Below are 8,337 nucleotides of genomic sequence, written 5' to 3' on the forward strand. Positions count from 1 at the left end.
AATTTTCAAGTCTGGTCTCCATTTTGTATTTATTTTAACTCATCTAGAAAGGTGTTCACTTGAGATACTAACATAAGTTTTTCTCTTACACAACAAGCAATTAAGATAAGACACTAATAGGTTCTGGGTAGACAAAAGAAACAAGACAGATAAGGTCCCAGTCCTTGCCAAACTTACAGACCAGTGGGAAAACAAACCACAAAAACTGAACAAGGAAAATTGGTTCTAACAAATTCCATTAAAAGCTATAAAAATAATAATAATAACAAGGTACTTTGAGTGAGAATAAAAGAACTACCTAAAACAGGTTGGGTGGTTAAGAAAGGTTTCTTAGAAGAGATGACACTTAAGTAGAAAACTAAATGAGAAAGCCTGCTATGGTTGGTTGAAGGAGAAACTTCAGGAAGACAGAGAGCATGTAAAATCTTGGGATAGGAAAGAACCTGTGTATTCCGGGACTGAAGAGAGGTCTGGATATTTGGAGTTTAGTGAGTAAAGGGTATAGTTTGCTTTGTCGTTAGCTTCAACCCTCTGTCCTAAAAGGAAAGTATATTGCACCCTGGTAAATAAAACAGATGAAGGCATAACTTCTTGGATCAAAAAGGTTAATAAAACACCATCTACATGAATGCCTTAGCATGTGAAATACTTAAAACTATGCTTGGCTCATAGTAAATGCTCAACAAATGTTGGCTTTTTTTTTTTAAATTAAGTGTTTATTTTTGAGAGAGAGAGCGTGAGCAGGAGAGGGGCAGAGAGAGAGAGAGGGAGACACAGAATCTGAAGCAGGCTCTAGGCTCTGACCTGTCAGCATACCTAAAGTCAGACGCTTAGCCAGCTGGGACACCCGGGCACTCCAAATGTTGGCTTTTTTAAAAGACAAGTGTAGAGAGTGTTATTCCTCGTTTTCCAACCTTCCAGGTGCCCCAGAAGGGCACTCAAAGAAATGCCTAGAATTCCAAGAACAGAATTTGATAATCATTACACTGTTGCTGCTGCATCACAGACGAATAAGAATTTCTGAAACCATGTTGTTTATAAAATCAACTTAATACAAAGAGTCTTTCTGGACACTTGATTAGTGAGGAATTCTGATTAAAACTTACACCTGGTGCCAGAAGCCGCGCTGTCCAACCAGCCTGATGGCAGGGCCCAGGCGGTGGACGCGTCGGGACTGCAGGGCAGCCCAACGACAGTGAAGCTTCTTGTACTCCCGCTTTTATGTAGTTTGGCCTTAATAAAAGTACCTGGGGAATTGTCTGTTGAGGAATTACCCTTGACAGGCCCCCGGGGCAAAGAACCATTGGGGAAAGAAAATAAGGTTCCGCAAGGAAATTGTGCAGCCCTATATTTAGCCCTTGCCACCCCCTATGAAGACTCCTCTACCTAAAGGAAGGATAGCCTCATACATTTGCCAGCAAAGGAGGAATAAATGGATTTGAAAGCCCCACTCCGGCGACAAAGGAGTGTACCTACAGGCACAAATTACTCCAAGCCCTAGGCCCACTTGGCCCCCAGGAGGCATTCCAGATGATGACTGAACCTAGTCGGTTAAGGTACAGAATGGTTCATTAGTTCCTAGGTGCATTGTCTCTCTGGGAATGCATAAGGCGTGGGTTCCTAAGGCCGTCTTGGCCCCCTCCTGGCACCTCAGACCAAGGGGAACACTTTTGTTCCTCAAGCCACAAGTGGTTCAGGGAAACAACTAAGAGCTCATGTCCCTGTAACTGTTCCACTTGAGGTGTTGAGAGATAGATGAACTTTCATGAAAACAGCAAAGCAAATGCTCTATAGATTGTAGATAAACGTAGATACATAATGAAAATAATGTAAGAAATTAATCAATAAGCAAAGGGCAGGAGGGAACGTTACGAGAAAATAACCATGTTATTCCTTAAGGGGTGGTTACACATTGGAACATTTTTAGAATTAGATAATGCCAGAAAACGTAGAGGACGTATGCTACAAGGAAATTGCTAACAAATATAATGCCACATTTGCCACAGTAAAGCGGCCAGTTCAACACACTGCTGTTGCCTGTGTCCATTTTTATTTTATTTTATTTTATTTTCCACTTTTTTGCCGACACCATTCATCCTTCGGGAACCCCTGGAACTGCTGGAGCTGGACTCCAGAAAACTGGGTCTTGATTTATGGAGACTTTTTTACAAAACATAATACTAAGAAATAAACAATGTAGAGAGTTTCAGATAATTTATTCAGTCAATTGTGCTTTAAGTAGCAAAAGAGGGCCATCAAGAAAAGAGAGATGGCAAAATGTGATCTGGTCCGGTGCTTCTCAAACATTCATACGTAAGGATCACGTGAAAAATGTTAAAACAACACCAGGGCTTCTGATCTGGCAGTTTCAAGGTGGGTTTTGAGAATCTGCATTTCTAACAAGTTCCTAGAGGATGCTGGTGTTGCTATCTTGGCGACTGCACTTTGAGAACCCCTCTAGATCCTGGAAATCAGGAAAAAATTAAAAGGAGCCAGATTGAGGGGGCAGGTCATGCCCAAGTATGCAGTTCTTTTAGGCCGAAATAGTCATCTCTCATAGTTAGAGGTGGGTGAGGTTTAGCCACTCATTGGCACCCTCCCTACCAGGTCATGGTGAAGGCAAGTCTGAAGCACACAGACATTCATTTGCAAATAGATACAAAACAATTCAGAAACCCTGTACTGTTCAACAAAGACCTGCTATCTGTCCCTTCAGGTTCTTGGAACACATCTAGCCTAACAAGTTCAGGCAGTTAATCAGGATGAGAGTCAGCCTTAGAGACTCCAAATCCTCTGAACCCATGGCAGGATGCAAGATGTTTAGGGATTAAGATCTGGATGCCATACTTAGGGCCATAGGCCTCTAGAACTCTGAATTCTTTGACAAGGTTCATGCAAGAATGGAAGCATTGCTAAAAATCTTTCAGCCAATCCATGTTTCTTGAATTATCACTAATGTCATCCATAAACACTCATTTCTAACATTCATTTTGATAATTGTAAAGTTTCTGGGGTTCCAGAAATAAAGATAACTTGAACTTTGTGGTGGCTACTTCTAGACTGTGATCTTTCTAATTAATTAGCCCTGTTGGTACACCACTGAACTACCCCTACAAGACACCTACTTGATAGCACACTGTTTATGCTAATATTTGTAAATCACAATTACTTTGCAAAAGTCACAAGATACAGTAAAATTTCAAAAGTGAAAAATGATTTTTGATAAATTTGAGGAAAGACATAACATTCACAGATTTACTAGAAAGTAGTGTACTCCGATTTGGGTTGGCACGTGGTTGTGGCTTAACAATGACCCAGAGAAGGGGCGCCTGGGTGGTTCAGTTGGTTAAGCGTCCAACTTCGGCTCAGATTATGATCTCGCAGTTCGTGGGTTCAAGCCCTGCATTGGGCTCTGTGCTGACCACTCAGAGCCTGGAGTCTGCTTCGGATTCTGTGTCTCCCTCTCTCTCCTCTCGCTCTGCCATTCCCTGCTCACATTCTGTCTCTTTCTCTCTCAAAAATAAACATGAAAGAAAGAAAGAGAAAGAAAGAAAGAGAAAGAAAGAGAAAGAAAGAAAGAAAGAAAGAAAGAAAGAAAGAAAGAAAGAAAGAAAGGAAGGAAAAGAATTGTACCACAATAATGTCTGCTCCTATTCTTCTTCCCTCCTTTTTCATCCTCCTTGCTCCTCCCTTGTAAGACATCTTCTTTTAATGACTTGTGATGTATTTGTTTGTGCTATTTTTGGTCCTTTATCCTGAGCCAGATAAGAGTGAAGAGCCAGTTAGGCAAAACCCCAGAGCACAAATCTGTGAATAGAGAGGATTATCATATAATTTATCTTCCAAATAGTGAAATTTTGGATCAAAAGGAGGTGCCAAAAGTAATCATAATCCTAGAATTTTTGATATATTTATTGACCAACAAATTGGTTTTGTTATTTTGATGGATTTATAAAATAATTTAATTGCAAAACTATTTAAAAAATAATGTCCTAGGGGCGCCTGGGTGGCGCAGTCGGTTAAGCGTCCGACTTCAGCCAGGTCACGATCTCGCGGTCCGTGAGTTCGAGCCCCGCGTCGGGCTCTGGGCTGATGGCTCGGAGCCTGGAGCCTGTTTCCGATTCTGTGTCTCCCTCTCTCTCTGCCCCTCCCCCGTTCATGCTCTGTCTCTCTGTCCCAAAAATAAAATAAACGTTGAAAAAAAAAATAATAATGTCCTAGAAAATAAAAACAAGATCTATCTACATCTCTTAAAGCAAAATTTAAAACCTTTATGTTTTTATACCAATATTAAAAAACAACATAGAAAAATTATTTTAGGTACGTATTCACATACCTTAGTTTTTTTTTTTTTCCACCAGTATTGAGGTGTAGCTGACAAATAAAATTTATATTTAAAGTGTACATATGCTTTGTGAAATGATTACCACAATGAGGTTATTTAACACTTCCATTACCTCTGGTAGTTACAATATGATGTCAAATACATAAATTGTGGGTTAAGGAGAGAGAGATTAAAAATACAGAGTGTGTTCAAACTAAAGCAATCATCAACTTAAAATAGACTGCTATATGAATAGAATGTTACATATGAACCTCGTGGTAACCACAAACCAAAAAACTATAATAGCTACACAAAAAATAAAGAGAAAGGAATGTAAGCTTAACACTAAAGAAAGTCATCAAATCACTAGGGAAGAGAGCGAGAGAAGAAAACAAGAGAACAATAAAACAAAGAAGAATAATGAACAAAATGGCAATAAGTACATACCTGTCAATAATTCTTTTAAATGTAAATGGACTGAAGGCTTAACTCAAAAGACATAGGGTAACTGAATGGAAAATAAAACAAGACACATCTATATGCTCCCTACAAAAGGCTCACTTCAGACTTAAGGACACATGCAGTCTGCAAGTGAAGGGATAGAAAAATATATTCCATACAAACAGAAACAGAAAGAAAGCTGGGGTAACAATATTTACATCAGACAAAATACTTTAAAACAAAGACTGTAATAAGAGAAAAAGAAGGATATTACCTAATGATAAAAGGACCAATCCAACAAGAGGATATAATAATTGTACACATATTCATGCACCCAAAAAGAAGCACCTAAATATATAAAGCAAATATGAATAGACATAAAAGGAGAAATTGACAATAATAGAATAAAAATAGAGAACTGCAACACCCCATTTACATCAGTGGATAGATCATCCAGACAGAAAATCAATAGGAAACACTGTCTTTGAATGACACATTAGACCAGATGGACTTAACAGATACATCTAGAACAATCCATCCAAAAACAACAGATTACCCTCTCTTTTCAAATGCACATGGAACATTCTCCAGAATATATTAAGCCACAGAACACATCTCAATAGATTTAAGAAGAATGAAATAATATCAAGCATCTTTTCTGACCACAACACTATGAAACTAGAAATTAATTACAAGGAAAAACCAAAGCACACAAAGTCTAAACAACATGCTACTAAACAACCAATAGGTTGACAAAAAAAAAAAAAAATACCTTGAGACAAATGGAAATGGAAACACAATGTCCCAAAATTTGGGGGACACAGCAAAAGTAGTTCTAAAAAGGAAATTCATTCTAACATAGGCCTATCTCAAAACAAGAAAAATCTCAAACAAAAAAATCTAACTTTATACCTAAATGAAAAAGAAAAAAGAGAACAAGTAAAGCTCAAAATTAGTAAAAGGAAGGAAATAATAAAGATCAGAGCAGAAATAAGTGAAATAGAAAGTGAAAAAGCAATAGAAGACATCAAAAAAACTAGGAGCTTGTTCTTTGAAAAGATTAACAAAATTGATAAACCTTTACCAGACTTATCAAGAAAAAAAGATGAGGACTCAAATAAAATCAGAAATGTTAGTTACAACTAACACCACAGAAATACAAAAGATTATGAGATTACCATGAAAAATGTTACGCCCACAAACTGGACAACCTAGAAGAAACTAATAAATTCTTAGAAACATACAATCTTCCAAGACTAATTCAGGAAGAAATAGAAAGCTGGACAGATTACTGGTAATGAAACTTAATCAGTAATCAAAAAACTCCCAACAAACAAAAGTCCAGGACCATATGGCTTCACAGGTGAATTCTAAGCAACATTCAAAGAGGAGTTAATATCTGTCCTTCCCAAACTATTTCAAAAATTGAAGAGGAAGTAAGGCTTCCAAATTTATTCTATGAGGTAATTCATTACACTGACACCAAAACCAAAGACACTACAAAAAATAAAATTATACACCAATATCCCTGAGAAACATAGATACAAAAATCTTGAAGAAAATTTTAGCAAGCTGAATTCTTTATTTTAAAAGGATCATTCACTATGACAAGTAAAATTTATTCCAGGGAAGCAAGGATGGTTCAATATCTGCAAATCAATCAAAGTGATACACCACTTGTACAGAATAAAGGGTTAAAATCATATGATTATCTTAATAGATAAAAAAAAAGTATGTCAAATTCAGTGTCTATTCATGATAAAAACTCTCAATAAAGCAGGTATGAGGGAACATACATCAACATAATAAAGGCCACATATAACAAACCTACAGCTAACACCATACTCAACTAAAAAGTTGAAAGCCTTTCTCTGAGATCAGGAACAAAACAAAGATGCTCACTTTTATTCAACATAATACTGGGTATATGAGCTACAGCAATCAGAAAAGAAAAAGAAATAAAAGATATCCAAGTTTGGTAAGAATGAAGTAAAATTATCACTATTTGCAGCTGATGACACTATACGTAGAAAACCCTAAAGACTCCACAAAAAAAACCTATTAGAATAAATAAATTCAGTAAGTTGCAGGATACAAAAATCAGAAAATTTGTAAATTATAGAAATCTGTTGCATAGCTATACACTAATAATGAACCAGCAGAAAGAGAAATTAAGAAAACAATCTCATTTACAATGCCATCAAAAGGAATAAAATACCTAGGAATAAACTTAACCAAGGAGGTGAAAGACTTGTATTCTGAAAACTGTAATACATTGATGAAAGAAATTGAAGACACAAATAAATGGAAAGATATTTCATGCTCATGGATTAGGAGAATTTCAAATGTTCGTACTACCCAAGGCAATCTATAGATTTAATGCAATCCCTATCAAAATGCCAACAGCATTTTTCACAAAACTGGGACAAATAATACTAGAATTTATGTGGAACCACAAAAGACCCCAAATAGTCAAAGCAACATTGAGAAAGAAGAATCAAGCTGGATGTATTTCGCTCCCAGATTTCAACAAATTTACTACAAAGCTATAGTAATTAAAACAGTATGGTCCTGGCACAAAAATAGATCTATAGATCAAGAGAACAGAATAGAGAAATAAATCCATGCTAATATGGTGACTCAGTCTGTCAAAAAGAAAGCAAGAATATATCATGGAGAAAAGGCAGTAACACATGGTGCTGGGAAAATTGGACAGCTACCTGCAAAATAATAAAACTCGACTACTTTCTCACATCACACATAAAATAAACTCAAAATGAATTAAAGACCTAAATGTAAGTCTTTAAACCATAAAACTCTTAAAACATAGGTAGTAATCTCTTAGATGTCAGTCTTAGCAAGATGTTGTTGGATCTGTTTCCTCAGGTAAGGGCAACAAAAGCAAAAATAAACAATTGGGACCACACTGAAATAAAAACCTTTTACACAGTGAAGGAAACCACCAATAAAACAAACAGGCAATCTACTGAATGAAGGAAGATATTTGTAAGTGGCATATCTGATAGTTAATATCCAATATATATAAAGATCTTATACAACTCAATACACAAAAACAAAAACAAAAAACAATTTATTAAACAATGAGCAGAGGACCCGAATAGACATTTTTCCAAAGAAGGCATGCAGATGGCCAACAGGCACATAAGAAGATGCTCAATATCACTCATCAACAGCAAAATGCATATTAAAAACAAAATGAGATATCACCTCACATGTGTGAGAATGGCTAGCATCAAAAAGATAAGAAATGACAAATATTGGTGAGGATATGGAGAAAAAGAAACCCTCATGTACTGTTGGGAATGTAAATTGGTACAGCCACTATGGAAAACAGTTTAGAGGTTCCTCAAAAAATTAAAAATAGAAATACCATGTAATACAGTAATTCTACTTCTAGGTTTTATCTGAGGAAAATGAAAATGAAAACACTAATTCAAAAAGATATATGCACCCCTATGTTCACTGTGTCACTGTGGTTCACTGTGCCAAGATAATGGATAATGCAACCTAAGTGTCCATCATATATATATATATATATATATATATATATA

Source organism: Herpailurus yagouaroundi, unplaced genomic scaffold, assembly GCF_014898765.1.
Source record: "Herpailurus yagouaroundi ecotype Mexico unplaced genomic scaffold, PumYag 166, whole genome shotgun sequence".
Taxonomy (NCBI): domain Eukaryota; kingdom Metazoa; phylum Chordata; class Mammalia; order Carnivora; family Felidae; genus Herpailurus; species Herpailurus yagouaroundi.